General features: G+C 40.9%; 1 pseudogene; it reads right to left on the bottom strand.

The window, feature by feature from the left end:
- Positions 1-14,075: 14,075 nt before the first annotated feature.
- On the bottom strand, positions 14,076-16,903 carry LOC134728787 (sorting nexin-19-like; annotated as a pseudogene).
- Between the last annotated feature and the right edge of the window lie 214 nt (positions 16,904-17,117).

Genomic DNA, 17,117 nt, shown 5'->3' with positions numbered 1-17,117 from the left:
CCGAATATTATGTTTTTCACTAAAGAGGGTACCCAAGTTCCTTGCAAAGTTACTCAAATAACAAGAGCTCCGGCTGACTGGTACAGTTTTTCTGTAAACTGGACATTAAAATAAAAGCACGACGGGTTTTTCTTAAAGCACTAACCTGTTCTTTAACAAAAATTATAAAGGCTTAAAAAGAGTCTATAAAAATCTTACCTTATGGTCAGACATTAAAATTGGATAAATATGCCTACAAGGTTTTATTAAAATTGAGTTTAACATTAATGGCACACTAATATAAAGGTGAAATTTAGCTTATCTGGTATAAAATCACACAGGAAGCATTGTCAAATATAAAATGGTGTTTGGCTTTCTTTGGTCTAAAAACTAATAAAAATAGGTGCTAAAGAGAATTTAGAAGGAAAATGGATATTGCTAGACCAGAGAGAAATGTTATCCAAGCCCCTTATAAGGGAGTTCTTGTTCCAACTGCATCAAGGGACCGATTGTGGGTCCCAAGCCATGTGTGATGCAGTCCTCAGAGTTTATGGGTGCATAGGAATTTATACTCTGGCCAAGCAGGTTACAGACAGTTGCTTAGTAAAAGATTACCCTTTGGGGGAAGGAGTCCAGGCTTAAGGCCATTCCAAAGTATCCAGATTGATTACATACAGATGCCTCCAAATTGGTCATCTGAAATATTTATTAGTAATAGTAGATCACCTTACGCATTGGGTAGAAGCTATTCCCTTTTCAAGTACAACTGCTAATAATGTAGTCAAGGCATTAGTTGAAAATATTATACCCAGGTTTAGATTAATAGAAAACATTAATTCAGATAATAGGACTCATTTCACGGCACATGTCATTAAGAAATTATCCCAGGTACTGGATGTAACATGGGATTATCATACTCCCTGGCACTCATCTTCATTAGGGAAAGTAGAAAGGCCTATTACCCTGTTAAGAGTCTGAACTGCTCCCCCAAAAGACACAGGCCTATCCCCTTAAGAGATGCTTTATGGATCACCTTATCTGCATTCTACTACTGATCTTCCTACATTTGAAACAAAAGATCAGTTTCTCAGAAATTATATACTTGGTTTATCTTCCATTTTATCTTCCCTCAGAACTAAAGGTCTTTTAGCACAGGTGCCACCTCTAGAGTTTCCAGTACACCAACATCAGCCTGGGGACCACGTCCCCATCAAAATTTGGAGAGAAGGAAAAGCTGGAACTGGCCTTGGAAGGACCTTACCTAATGCTCCTAACTACTGAAACCGCAGTCCGAATAGCAGAAAAAGGATGGACCTGTTACACCTGAGTCAAGAAAGCACCACCCCCTCCAGAGTCATGGGCCATAGTCCCAGGGGAAAACCCTACCAAACTAAAGCCAAGAAAAATTTAACTTCCTTTCATCTATTCTGTTACTCCTTCTTCTTTCCTCACTCTATTGCTGACCACCTAGTTATTAATGTAACCAAGTCAATTTCACCTCAAACTATTAAATTTGATGCTTGCCTTGTTAGATCCTATGGAGACTTTTTAAGTCAAAGACAGCTCTCCACTTCAGAAAAGTACCTCTGTCCTTCCTGGCTCTTCTCAGACTGGACATTATTGAATTGGGATCATTTAGTCTGGGAAGATTTCAATGAGGACCCCGGCATCAGCTGGGAGTCTTGTCCCCCATAGAGCTTTTATGCTGCAGTTGGTCCAACGTTCTGTGGACCACTAAAGAGCAAGGATGGACTGCCTCAACCAGTAGTTGTAATCTCCTAAAGCCATACATTCATTTTACTAAAGGAACAGCTTCACTTAGCTGTCAGCTAAACCAGTGCAATCCAATACAGGTTATTACCCCAAACCCTCAAAGGTCTTCCCCTCCTCTAAGCTGGTTCCCTTCTTTAAGCTGGTTTTTATGGTATGGGGGATGAGGTTTCAGGAACAGACCCTATCAGATACTTTGAAATATGTTTCATTGATCCCCCACCACCTACATCTTCCCCTAAGCCTTCTTCCAAAACCTCTCACAATGAAACAGTTGTTACTCCTCCATCTAATGATAGGACCAAAGTAGACACTGTAGAAGTAAATGATTTAAAACAAACTTTAGCAATAGAGACAGGATATCAAGATGCAAATGCCTGGTTGGAATGGATCAAATATTCCATCTGCAGGTGAAACAAAAGCAATTGTTATGCTTGAGTGCATGGCAGGCCAGAGGCCCAGACTGACCCCTTTCCACTAGGGTGGTCCTCCAGTCGACCAGGCATGGGCTGCATGGTAGCTCTTTTCCAGGATTACACAGCCTGGGGTAACAAGTCATGTCAAGTTCTCTCTCTGCTATATCTCGAAGTTCAACACCCTGCAGGTCAGCCCCTGAAGGCCATCCAGCTTCCATCTCCCCACATTAATTTCACTTCTTGTCTCTCATGACAGGGAGGAAACTTGGTGTTTCTTGGAGACCTGAAAGGATGCAATGAGCTTAAGACTTTCCAAGAGCTTACCAATCAGTCAGCCCTTGTTCATCCCTGAGCAGATGTATGGTGGTATTGTGGTGGACCTTTACTGGACTCTCTGCCAAGTAACTGGAGTGGCACTTGTACTCTAGTCCAGTAGGCTATCCCTTTCACCCTGGCATTTCACCAACCAGAGAGAGGAAAAATACAACATCATAAAACAAGGGAAGCCCTTTATGTGTCTTCTGACTCTCGCATTTATTTAGATGTAATTGGGGTCCCATGAGGAGTACCAGATAAATTTAAAGCCAGAGATCAAATAGCTGCAGGATTTGAGTCAATATTTTGGTAGGTGACAATGAAAAAAAACATAGATTGGATAAATTACATTTATTACAACCAACAGCGGTTTATTAACTACACTAGAGATGCTGTTAAAGGAATAGCTGAGCAATTAGGGCCTACTAGCCAGATGGCTTGGGGAAATAGAATAGCCTTAGACATAATATTAGCAGAAAGAGGAGGAGTCTGCATCATGATTAAAACTCAATGTTGTACCTTCATCCCAAACAACACCACCCCCTGATGGAAGTACAACAAAGGCATTGCAAGGTCTAACTGCCCTGTCCAATGAGTTAGCCAAAAACTCAAGAGTGAATGACCCCTTCACAGGGTGGCTAGAAAAATGGCTCATTAAATGGAAAGGAATCATAGCCTCAATTCTTACTTCTCTTGCAGCTGTAGTAGGTGTACTCATTCTTGTCCAGTGTTGTGTCATACCATGCATCTACGGGCTAGTGCAAAGACTTATAGATGCAGCATTTACTAAAACCTCCCTTAGCTCTCCTTCACCTTATTCAGATCAGCTTTTTCTTTTAGAGGATTAAGTTGAGCAGCAAAGCCAAGATATGTTAAAAAAAGTTTGAAGAGGAAATACTATGAAAATTGAAAGGAAGAAAATTGTAGGATATCATAAATTCCTCCTCAAAAGTTTTAGCCTGTAAATTGTTAAATACAATGAGTTCTGAGATCCTCTCCAAAGAACCAATGTATCAGTATATGTTTGGCTCCCTGTTCTTTGCTCTTCATTTTAAAGTTGAATTTCCTTGTTCTTTATGTCTCCTTGCCCCTAGTTTCAGTAAACAACCTCCTCCTACCCTCTATCACCTGCTCTGATCTTAGTCACCCTTGTTCACCTGCTCTGATCTTGGTCATCCTTGTTCACCTGCTCTGATCTTGGTCATCCTTGGTCACCTGCTCTGTTCTTAGTCATCCTTGGTCACCTGCTCTGTTCTTAGTCATCCTGAGTCACCTTTTCTGTAACTGTCCTTCCCACCAAACTACTCATCCTGCCACTCTGGCTCGTACCTCTGTTCTCTTTAAAATAGCCAATCTGAATTAGCTTAGATGTGCGGTCTGACCCTAGCCAATAGGGGAATGACACAGCAGTAGGGGTGGTGAGGGATAAGAACCCCTTCCCCTCCCTTGTTCGGGTGTGCTCTCACCGTTGCTCCATCCATGAGACATACGCTTCTATAGAAGTAAAATTGCCTTGCTGAGAAAATTCATGTTCGAGTGCTATTTCTTTTGCGGCACCAAAAATTTATTTCCAACACTCTCTTCTAGCTATTTTGTAATATACAGGCTACCATGTATATGTGAATAGAATAGGAGATAATTGATCATATAGAGCAGAGATTGGCAAATTTCTTCTGTAACAGGCCAGATATTAAATATTTAGACTTTATGAGGTGCATAGTCTCTGTTGCATATTGTTCCTTACTGTTGCATTTTTTTCTTTTTTACATCCCTTCAAAAATATAAAAACACTTCTTAGCTTGTGGGCCATACATAAACAGACTATGAGTGAGATTTGGCCCATGGAGCCATAATTTGCCAACCCTGGCTACAGATAATCAATTATAGTAGGGGACACAGAAAGCAAGTAAACAAGCAAACAAACAATAAGTAAGTGCTAAACTAACAAGAAAACATCACTACCTATAACATATAAATCACTCCCAAGGGATCCCTTGTAATACTATGGAGATCCTGTCCACTCTCCTCCCCCCAGAGAACCACTGGCCTACTTTTTGTCACTTTAGATTAGTTTGAATTTTGTAGAGTTTTAGAAAATTGAAATCATACACTAAGAACTAATTTTTTAATCTGTTTTTCACTCTGTCTAATCATTTTTTCAATTCATACATGGTCATTACAGGAAAGGTGTCTGGATCCAGACTCCAAGAGAGGGTTCTTGGATCTCATGCAAGAGAGAATTCAGAGTGAGTACACAGAGTAAAGAGAAAGCAAGTTTATTAATAAAGTAGAGGAATAAAAGAATGGCTACTCCATAGACAAGAGTCATCCCTACGGATGCTGGTTGCCCATTTTTTATGGTTATTTCTTGAGTATATGCTAAACAAGGAGTGGATTATTCATGCCTCCCCTTTTTAGACCATATAAGGTAAACTCCTGATGTTGCCATGGCATTTGTAAAGTGTCATGGCGCTGGCAGAAGTGTAGTAGTGAGGACAACCAGAGGTCACTCTTGTCACCATCTTGATTTTGGTGGGTTTTGGCTGACTTCTTTGCTGCAACCTGTTTCATCAGGGACTTGTATCTTGTGCCGACTTCCTATCTCATCCTGTGACTTAGAATGCCTTAACCTTCTAGAAATGCAGTCCAGTAGATCTCAGCCTTATTTTACCTAGCTCCTGTTTAAGATGGAGTTGCTCTGGTTCAAACACCTCTGACATTTCCCCCTCACTTTTATAAGAGAATCCTTAATACCAAGGGCTGCAAAGGGATGAAGATCCATCTTCTGAAACTTCTTCAGGCTGAATAGGGGTAATGATATTCCTGCCTAATTATTAGGGTCCCCTGTATTTGGGGTAGAGAGGAGCTCAGTCAGAAAGCATCAGTATGGTGAAGGCCATTCCTAACTCTGAGTTCTGACAAAAGGTGATATCTGGGACATTAGTAAGTGTTTAATTTAAGGAAACATTGAATAAGTTTATCCTACGTTCCTACACAGAGAGTACAACAGCAATATATTCCACAAGAGTAGAGCAAAGTAAGTAAAAATATCTGAAGTAAACTAAATTAGAAGGCTTTCCGTGAGCTGGGCAGTTGTTGGAACCAAGCCAATATGAGATTACTAGCCGATTCCAATATGTGCCCAGAATTATAAATATTGATTCAGATTTTTACATTATCCATCCCTCGTTTCTTCTGAACAGCAGTCAGAGATCACTGGTTGGCTTAGAAGGATTCTTGTTAAAGGCTGGCCAAGAACTTAGCTATCAAAGGTTGGCAGTAAAAAAACGAATTTGATTTCAAGGTTGCAGGGATTCTTACCAAACTGACTTAACAGGATTTTTCACTAAAACCTGGCTAGGTAAGTCAAGAGAGTAGGGTGTTGTGTCAAAAGACAACAGGGGTGGCTATACTAATATCAGAAAAAATCGGATTTAAATAAAAATGTTTACAAGAGACATAAAAGGACATTATATACTGATGAAGGGTTAAATATAGTAAGAAGATACAACAATCACAAACGCTTACAAACCATCAAAATATTTGAAGCAAAAACTGACATAATGGAAGGGAGAAATAAGCAATTCTACAATAACAGTTTAAGACTTCAATACCCTACTTTCAATATGGATAAAACAACCAGACAGAAGATAGGTAAGGAAAATAGAGGACTTAGAATAAACCAAATTGTTCTAACATATACAGAATATTTACCCAACAACAGCATACACATCCTTCTCAAGTGTATATGGGATATTTTCCAAGACAGAAAATATGTTAGGCCCAAATTAGGTCTCAGGAGAATTAAAAGATAGCTATCACACAAAATATCTTTTCTGAACACAATGAATTAAAGTGAGAAATCAATAACAGAAGTAAAACTGGAAAACTGACAAAATCGTGGAAATTAAACACACTCTTACACCATCAGTTGATTAAAGAAGAAACCACAGTAGAAATTAGAAAATATTTACAGACTAATGAAAATGACAACACAGCATACCAAAACTAATGGGATACAGCAAAAGCAGTACTAAGGAGAAAATGTATAGTGATAAATGTATACATTCTGAAAACAAAAAGTTTTTTTTTTTCAAGCTGACTGGGGAAATTACATGCCAGCTCTTCTCAGAAAGATCAAAGTTACCAGTGAATGAACAAGTTTTGAATGGAAAATATAGAGAAGTGAGGACCTGTTGGAGTAACCACGCGAAGAAGCTGAAGCCCAGAAGAAGAATGCAGCAAGACTGGCTGATATCAACCTCTGAGCAACTCAGAGCTCAGCCAAAATGGTAGGTAGAAGTTGCTTCTTTCTACACCCCTCTGACGACCTGCCGAGTGCTAAACGGCTGGGGAGCCCCTTTGCGCTTGCTAGCCGGGGCAACACAATCAGTGATGATTAGAGAATTTCCTGAGAACACAGAACCAGTGGCCAGCTCGCACAGCCATACCCACTCTCCCCTTGGACCTGAACTGAGATGGTGGGCACCATACTGGTTGTGCACCAGTGTGTCACTTTCCTTCCCAAGGATCCTCTGCCCTTAAGTCATTGCACCACCAGACCACCTGCAAATATACTCCACAACCTGCTCTGACTTTGGCAAGCACAGGGGACCAGTGGGTGCCTGGGGTATTGTAGGTTCTCTGGAGATCTTACTCTCAGCATGGAGCCACCCTTTAAGGAGCTGGGGAGCACAGCCTGCGAAAGTACTCCCTGGGACAAAGGAAATACAGATGTGGCACCAACTGAGGAATGAGACAGCATCAATATCCAGGAATAATTATGAAGAAGAGGATCTCTCCCACCTTTCATCCACCGTACACTGTTATGAATGCAGTAGCAGTTCTTCCTGCAAGAGCTGGTGAGTGTGCACTGAAAGAAAGTGATTCTTTGTGCTTTCAGCAGGGGTGGTGGATCCATCCCTGCTGAAAATGAGACTGTGCCTGCTCTGGCTTTCACAAGGGGTGGGGTCCAACTCCCCCTTCCAACACAGAGTGGCAGCACCCTGACAACAGAGAATAGACTACAAAGTTGTCCTGTACTGGAGGAAGAGGTTCTACCCTGACCCTCGTTATAGTGGTAGCCATCAGAGAGGCAGATCCATGGCCCACAAAGGCACTGTGCTGGGAACTAAAGGATGAAGATTTTACAAACAAGGTCATGAGACCTGTGACAGGGATATGATAGGGAAGTAGACTGCATTTCTTCTAGTTCAGGATGAAGAGCTGGTGCACCCCTCCATCTCTTTCCTGGAGGCTTCAGGGCACTCCATCATGATCTCTTCCCACCATGCTCATCAGTGCAAATTCATCCAAAGGGCAGCAGCTTACCTGCCATATCATACTCCTAAGTGCTATATACTGGACTACAGCCTGAAATGCACCATCAAATAAAAAATACATGGCTATACCAAACAATATCTGATAAAGCCACCACACAAAACGTATCCACATATCCACAACCAACATGTAGAGCCTTGTCGCCCACCAAAAGCATTCAGAAACTAAGCCAAAAGATAATACATAACATCCACCACAGTTACACCCTCAAGGGAAAAAAAATAAAGAGCCCCATCCAAACAATACAAATTCAAAAATAAGAAACAACACTTTCCTTAGATGAGAAAAATCAGCATAAGAACTCCAGCAGTACAAAAAATCACAGTGTTTCAACATCTCCAAAGGATTGCACTAGCTCTTTAGCACTGAAACCTAGCCAGATTGAAATGTCTGAAATGACAAATTAAAAATTTCTAAGTATGGGTTGTAAGGAAACTCAATATTCAAGAGGATGTTGAAATCCAATAGAAAAAAAAACAGGAAAATGATTCAGGATATGAAAGATGACATAGGTATATTAATGAAAACCCAAACAGAATTTCTGAAATTGAAAAATTTACTACAGGAATTTCAAAATACAATCAGAAGACTTAATTGCAGACTAGACAAGCAGAATAGAGAATGCCAGAGCTCAAAGACCACGTTTCAAATTAACTCAGTCAGACAAAAAGAGAGGGAAAGAATTTAAAAAATGAACAAAGTCTTCAAGAAATATTGTATGATATTATGTTAAACAATAAAAACCTATGGCTTACTGGCATTCCTGAGAAAGAAGAAGAAAGAGTAAGCAAATTGGAAAACATATTTCAGGAAATAATTAAATAAAATTTCCCCAATCTTGTTAGAGACATTGCCATCCAGATATATGAAATTAAGAAAACTACTGAGAGATACTAAACAATATGACCATTCCCAAGGCAAATAGTCATCAGACTATTCATGATTAATGTGAAATAAAAAAAATCTCAAAGGAAGCTAGAGAAAAGGGCCAAATTACCCATAAAGGGAATACCATCAGACTAATGGTGGACATCTCAGCAGAAACCTTATAAGCCAGAAGAGATTGGGGGTCTATTTTTAGCATTTTGAAAGAAAACATAAATGCCAACAAAGAATTATACATCCCACCAAACTAAGCTTTATAAACAAAGAAGAACTAATGTCTTTTCTAGACAAGCAAATGCTAAGGGAATTTGTTACCACCAAATCAGTCCTACGAAAATTTTTAAAAGAGTTCTAAAAATGGAAACGAAAGAATGATACTTGTTATCATAAAAGCACACATAAATATAAAGCTAACAGACCCTATAAAGCAACTACACAATCAAGATTACAAAGAAACTACCTAACGACACTACAACAGAACAAACTCTTACATATAAATATTAACCTTGAATGTAAACAGCTTAATTGCTCCATTTAAAAGATAGAGTGGCAAATTGGAAAGAAAACAAGATACAACCTTCTGTTGCCTTCAAAAGACCCATCACACATGTAATGACACCAATAGGCTCAAAGTAAAGTGATTCACCCACCTCAGTCTCTCAAAGTGCTGGGATTACAGGCGTGAGCCACTAAGCCCGGCCTTAACCCTAATTCTTAAAGTATGTGCACTGAGGATTTTCAAATAACGTTTGGACAAATACAAAAATAATGTTATAATTTCTTGTATCCTGGTTGCATCATTCATTATGTTATGTAAGAATTTCCTTTTTCTCTGAGATGAAATTGCTTTCTGCTACTAATACTTTCTATGTGAACATAAAATTAGCATTAACTCTTCATTGTTTTATTCCTTGAATAACTACTCTCAATGTATTAGTAGAGCTTACAAAAAACATAAGATATTCAAGTCACCAGTTATGCAACTTTTTTTCACATCTCTAAAATATTGTAAAGGACAGATGTATGTATGTATGTATGTATGTATGTATGCATTTGAGACAGAGTCTCGTTCTGTTGCCCAGGCTGTAGTGCAATGGCACAATCTCTGTACACTGCAAACTCTGCATCCCAGGCTCAAGCGATTCTCCTGCCCCAGCCTCCAGAGTAGCTGGGATTACAGGCACAGGCCACAGTGCCCAGCTAATTTTTGTATTTTTAGTAGAGATGGGATTTCATCATGTTGCCCAGGCTGGTCTTGAACTGTTGACCTCAGTTGATCCACCTGCCCCGGCCTCCCAAAGTGCTGGGATTACATGTGTGTGCCACCATGCCTGGTCCAATTAACTCTTTCTTATTGGTATATTAGGCTTTTCTTATTGATGTGAACACACTCAATATTATACAAAATAAGTTATTTATCATTCAAACTTGTGATGGTATTTTTTAATTACAGCAAAAATATACACATAAAATTGACTATCTTAATCATGTTAAGTGTAGATATCATAAGTATTAACTATATTCACATTTCTGTGCAACAGAGCTGCAGAAATTTTCCATCTCACAAAACTGTAACTCTATAGCCATCAAGTAACAACTCCCCATTTCCTACCTGTTGTGGTGGTTTTAAATATAATGCAATATATACTAGCTGAAAATAGAAAAAAAAGGAATCCATGAAAATATTAAATGCATAGAACAAAAAATGAATAACAGTGTAACTTTGGTTATAACTTTAAATGAGAGAACCCAAAGTAAAATAATGGTATAAATATCATATAAAATGCACAATTTATACCTAAATTTTAAAAAATTTAATATTAACAAAAATAAATGTAATATACTACACAAATAGGTATTCAATAAAACTAAAGTTAAATTACTTTTTAAAACCATGTTATACTATGGATAAATCCTATTAATTTTTAAATATTTAGGAAAGAAAACAAAGTACATCTCTTCTTTAAAAAGTTTGACTCCAATTTTAACAAACAGGTGTTTTTGGTAACCAGTTTATTTCCTTACTGAAATTTTGAAGGCACAGAAAGAAATAATATCCATTACATTGTCAAAAACAACAGTACCTGGAAGATTTAGAGGCAAAAATGAAGCCTGAGAATAGCAGGACATAGACATATTTCATAACATAGACTCATAGCAGAATGATGGTTATGTTGGTTCATCAGGGAAGAAAACACTAAACATCGCTTGCAAATCCACCCAATATACGATATCTTGTGACTTTAACAAGTTAGCCATGCAGAACCATGAGGCAAATGCAAAAACAAATAAATACACTAAAATAAATCCATTTTCTAGAAAAAAAATTAAAGTGAATTTTCTAGATTCACTAAAGAATTCAGTATTGGCTTATTATGTCTTCATTTTATTTTATACTGGAACGTGTCTAATTTTATGCTAAATTTATGCTGTAAGGACACCTACTCTGGAAAGGTTAAGAGGACACACAGTGGGTAGTGGACCATACTCTACTAAAAAAGAGCATATTTTGACACATGACTTTTGTGCCTCTACATTTTTAACTAAGAATAAAGAACCTGATGATTAATTAAATGATTTTTCAGTTGCTCATCAATGCCATCAGATGCCTTGAGTATACTGATGGGGATGGCATTTGGAAGAAAAGGAGACCTGAATAATACTTCAGAAGAAGCCTATTTCCACATCTTATTTTCCCTATCTCTGCAGCTCTGAATTTAATTATCTGTATTGTGAATCTGGGTGAACCACCTCAGAAGACATCAGGCAACTGGATGACTGCACTTTAGATTTCATGCTAGTGATTCTTATCCTCTCTCCACCCCGACACTTTGATACTTCCTTGAAATTAGACTACATATGAGATAGAAACAAAGAATGCAGCTGTCATCATGACTCTTTCTCAGGGGCCACCGCATCTGTGTTCATGATGTGATTACTGTGCCACCTGCCTCCCTCTTCTTAAGGCCCTTTTTTATTCCTGGAGATGTGCTTACAACAAGATAGCTACAAACATATCATCTGCTTGCCCTGCCAGTTATAGCAATTATGAAAATAAATTTGCAGCATCATATATAGCTTGAATATTCTCAAAAGATGTTCCTAACAGTTCTAATAATAAAATAAATTTTCCATAGAATAGCTGTACCTACATGCTCTCTGCTTATGCAATCTTATGTTTTAATTAATCTTAAAGCAAAACTTTTCCTAAAAGTTCAGAACTGAAGTCTTTTGTCATTATATGAAGAAAGACACAGTATCTAATATTGTGAACTTCTCTATTTTAAGAAGTTTTAAGACATCAAGTCTGCATAATAAAATTAATTTAACAATTTGGAATATAATTTTATAAATAAAAAAAGCTTTAAACTATATGTTACTAACACGTTTTTCTTCAAGTGTGGTTGCCCTTGCAACTTTTTGGTAGTTCAATGAAAACCACTACTTGAGAGAAAACTGAAATAGACTAGGACATAGAAGATAGATAAACAGAGAAAGAAAAGGTAAATTAACTATTTGTGCCACATGGCAAAGAAAGTTTACAGTATGTAGTCATTAATGTACTTGGTTATAATTATATAACCAACAATGAATAATTTTAAGTGCAATTTAGAATTCAAAACGTTTTATACTTGATATACATTTCTGAAATATGAAATCTACCTAATGAGGGAGATACTTTATATGTGTAATTACTTACAAATGGAGAAAAGTTTTACAATAATTTTGATTATAAACTATAATCAAGAGATTCAGTAAGAGAAGCATTTTTTTCTTCCACAAACCACTTTAGTTGTGTGCTCACCACCTACTTCAGAATCTAAGAGAACTCTGACACCTGTTTTTGGCACCCCATTGCCTTCTCATCAGTCTAACTCCAAGACCTTCCTCCAAGTGGTAGGCTCTGGTAATTCAGTGAAAGCAAGGCACTAACAGGCAAGTATGAAGCCAAATGGCTCCGAGTAACATCTCTGACACCTTTTTGCCAGCTATTCATGTGTATTTAATATATACCACTTCCCTGTGACTGTCTGCATCCTCTTCTACCAGCAATTCCTCCTGATTTATCCTTCTCCTCCAGCAATTCCTAATTTCTTTGCCTTTCTAATAGATGTGGCCTAACAGAACACCTTTTGCTGGAGTTCTTTAAAGGCTAATTATAACCATAAGGAACAGGAAATAAGAAGCTATTCCTTGTAAGTTTGCTAATCTTATCTGTTCAGAGCAATAAAAGTTCCCCATCAAAGACTTATGAAGGGAGATTTCATTCCCCCAGCTTGCTATTCCTACTCTTTTTGCATTCTTAAGACAGGAGGCAAGTGCTTTACCTTCTCCTGGGAAAAGCTGAGGCTGAATATGCAAGTTGTCATGCAAATTTGCTGAAGATAATGAGAGGGTCACAAATTCAAAAACCCAGTTGCTCTAGGGCAGGGGGTTGGGAGGAGAGCCAATAAATAAAATGTGTGGTATAAATGCCTTTCAGGAAAGGGTGTGAAGGGTGCGGTGGATTTACCAGAAGCTTTTGCAATCAGCTTTGAAGTCTTCTGGAAAGGAAAAGTGTAGCCTTCCAGGGAAGCAGCCTGATGACATCTTCCATAAGGCTGATGTGTTGGGAAATAGCAACACATGAGCAACAAGTCCCTTGAAAAATTTTCTTCCCTCCTTCTTCTTCTGGAACTGTTGGGAAACTAGGTAAGACCCAGGAGTCTGGTTTTTGAGAATGGCCCGGAATGAATTTTTAGTTTCCGGGTAGGAAGAGAGAGCTCAGAAGGTTGTTCTTTCCTCCAAGGAAATCTGGCCATAGCTTTTTTCCTGTTCTATCCAGAGCTTGTGTGCTGGTGGATTAAGTACATCTGTGCACAGGGCCGGGTTCTGGCAGACAATCTCAGGGAGGATGGCAAAAGGAGAAGCAAAAGGGGATTGTTCCTCTACCTCACATCTTCTTTTCCCAAAGGAAACAGAATCTACTCACCAACAACAATCCCAACACCACAAAAGGGACATGGAAATAAATGTGCATGCAACTGGGACACATACCCTGTGTCACCTGCTACAAATGGAGAAGTGGGAGAGAATTGAGCCACTGGGAGCCTAGGCCTTCTGAGCTGTAGCCTACTTCCAGAGGATGCAGACTTCCTCACTGGTCTCTGGGTGGCTGAGTAACTCTACTTCCCTGACCTGGGAAGGATGCGGGAATAACCAGCTATGAGGAGACACCCATCCTCTTAGGGCTGCCTGGGGTATCTTAAGCAGAGGTGGTAGCAGCAGACTCCTCAACAGAGGCACTGAGATCCAAGAATTCCAGGATAATGTCCCCAAGGCAGTAAATCATATGCCTGTTGATGAGTGGTTGTTGTAGTGACTCCAAGACTAAACACTCAGCTGGCATTTGTTCACCCCAAGAATTTCTACTATGAGATCTGGGAAGACTCCCATTAGGCTCTGCAAAGCCTGTTTCTCAGCAGCCAGTTTCTGCTCCTGGGTCCTTACAGGCCGTGGAAACTTAGGCAAAACTCCACCAGGCCAGATAGACTCCTGAAGAAGCCAGAGGTACTGCACCCAGCACTGTGGACTTGTTAAATTAGCTACCTGCACCTCTAGCCACCTTTGAACTAGGGTAGCAAAGATAAGACGAAGAAACTTCTGCATGTTTTCAGTACACAGCCATTTCCACTGTTCTGTTAGTAGCAAGAGAAGCAGATTCAGGGCTGTGTCAGCTAACTCTGTCTCTGTTCCTGAATTGCTGTTGCTGGGATCTTGGGCTGGCACAGCTGCATCTGACAAGCAACTGTCCACATGTCCTTTGGGAAGTTGTTCAGGATCTTTTTCTGGGGCTTCTGTTGGCTGCATCTCCAGTAACTTTGTCTGTTTTTCAATAAAAGATTCCATCCCAGACATGGATAGGGTCTTGGACTCCACATTGCCTTCCTGGAGACAATAAAGAATCTTGTCTTGTGCTTCAGTCACACTTAGTGCTGGAGAAATTTTACTGGATGAGAACCTCAGCCTGGACTTGCTAGCCTTCTTGCCTTCTGTATGGGACCTGCTTTCAGTCTCGGCCTCACTCAGCTCCTCTGTGGGGCCCTGGGATTCAGAGCAAGGAAATGCTGTCTTCAAGTTGTCCACAATGGCACTCACCACCATCTTCTCTATTCTAGAGACCATAAATGGTTTCTTGACAAAGGAAACGTGAGCATCTGTGTTCACAGCAAGAAACTCCTGCACCTCCTCACTGTTAGCGATCTCCGGAATGGCACACAATTGCTTCAGGAATTATTACAGGAGGCTCTTTCGGGCTTCTACTCTATCACTGTCTGTGTTTTCCAAATGGAAGATCTGGAAAGAGCTTTTTAGAACCCTTCACATTTTTAATGAACTTTCATAGATCTGGTTTCTTCTCCTGATGGCCTGCAGATTCAAGAACTCCCAATAGCGGTGATTCACAGTGTGGTAGGCCAGCTGCTGCAGGCTGCTGTTTTCACCATCAAGGGATGTCTCACACTTCACAGTATAGCGTGTGCAAGGGTGCAATCCGGTGCCACTGTGCTCTCGGGCTGTAATGGTGCCAGTGATATGAAGGTTCTGGATGACAACTGGGCCATCTGGACTGCTTAGGGGCTTAAAGCTGAAGGTGGCTGAGCTGAGAAGACCAGGTGAAGAGGAGGAAAGCAGAACTGGTGGCAGACTAGGATCAAGGGAGGTCACATCATTGGTGAGATCCTTCTCTAAGCATGAGGGCCGTGAGGAGCAGGTCTTTTCCAGCCCCTCCAGCAAAGCTGTAACAGAGGTGGTAACTTCTCCTTGTTCTATCTCCTTGTCTGCTATGTCAATCTGGATCTCTGGGCAGAAGTTCAGTGTGGAGACAGGCAGGACTGTCTCTGTTTCTGTCCCTGGACCCTCAGCCTCTACTCCTTCAGATCCCTCACCACCTTTGGGTTCCAGAGCCTGGGAACCCTCTAGGGCACACAGGGCATCCTGAATCCTGTCAGACAGAAAGTGGCCTGGAGTCATGAGCATGATGGTTTCTTAGCCTACTTCAGACAGCGGAGACTCCAGCTCTGAGTCTCCACATAAGAACAGGGGGCCTCAAGTATTTGGCTATAGGAAATGAGATGAGTTGTTTCCTACTTTTCTTCTTTCAGACATTCCACCCAAATCTCCCTCTACAGCTTCCTGGCCACCTTCAACCTCTGAGGAGGGGCCTGCAGGAATCTCTGGCTCACTGTTTACTTAGGAACCCTGGGGCTGCTACTGGAGAAGGAGCTCTCCCTTCTGGAAGCTGCTGTACCTCAGCAATAAGTGGCAGAGACGTGGGCACTGAGGGCTGTTCAGGGCCACTGGCTGGGCAGGGTGTTGGATCTCTGGCCTTGGAAAAGATACCCATGAGGACAAGGTGGATCCAGTCAGGATCTGACAGCCTGCTGATCAGTGGTAAGACTACACTGCATATGATGAGTTCAACCACTACATGGCATCCAGTATGAGTCTCCAAGTGGGACTTGGGCACCAGCCCTTGAAGCAACAAATTCGCAATATCACATGTATAGGTGGCTTCAGCATTGGGGCTGTGCACAGCAGGATGTGGGGCAGTAGCCCGGTAGTAAGCCTCCCAGAGGTGGGAAGGCTCAACTGGACCATTCTTCCCTGTAGTGGCCTCCTTTGCCTGAATGTAGCTCTGCAGGTGAAAAACGACAGAGAGTCAGAACACTCTGAGCAAGAGCATGATGGTCCATCATGCTCATCCTCCTCTGAAGCTCCTGGACCAACTCTTTCATGGCTGCCTCCATTTCCTCTGCAAAGGCTGGCTCCTGGCTCTCAGAATAATATAAAATCTCAAATAATCACATCTGGATGGTGCAGTTGATCTCCTGTTCCAGCTGTCTTTCTGCCTCAGGGCATAGAGGACAGGTGGCCAATGGGATGAAGCCTTCCAGGAGCAGTGGACTTGAAGCCACTCCAGAGACACTGGAGCCCAGCCATCCTCCCAGCACCACTAGCAATGCAGACAGAAGGCACAGCAGCCACATGCTGACCAGAAGGTGTATGACCAGGAGCCAGCAAGCAAGACCCCCACAGCCATCACCTTCCGCCTACTCAACAGGTTATTGAGGTGACAGCTGGATCCAGCTGGAGTCTCCTGGAACGATGGCACTGTTTCTGTCTTCATGGCTGAACGGACAAGGTGGCTTCCCCAGATGACAGCCTCAAGATTTTACTGCAGAGTTAGGGAAGCGGGGAATGAACTGTGTCCCCAATACAGGGTGATCTGGGTGCTGTTCAGGGAACTGATGCTCCAGACCCTCTAAGTCCTACAGGCACTGCAAAGCGACAGCAGCAGCTCTGCATTTGCCCATGGCTACCACCCACAGAGTCCTCGAACTCGCCCCTTCCAGTGGAGGTGTGGCTTTGGAG

The sequence above is a fragment of the Pan paniscus genome, chromosome 14 (genome assembly GCF_029289425.2).
Source record: "Pan paniscus chromosome 14, NHGRI_mPanPan1-v2.0_pri, whole genome shotgun sequence".
Classification (NCBI taxonomy): Eukaryota; Metazoa; Chordata; class Mammalia; order Primates; family Hominidae; genus Pan; species Pan paniscus.
This window is presented reverse-complemented; position numbering and strand designations above follow the sequence as displayed.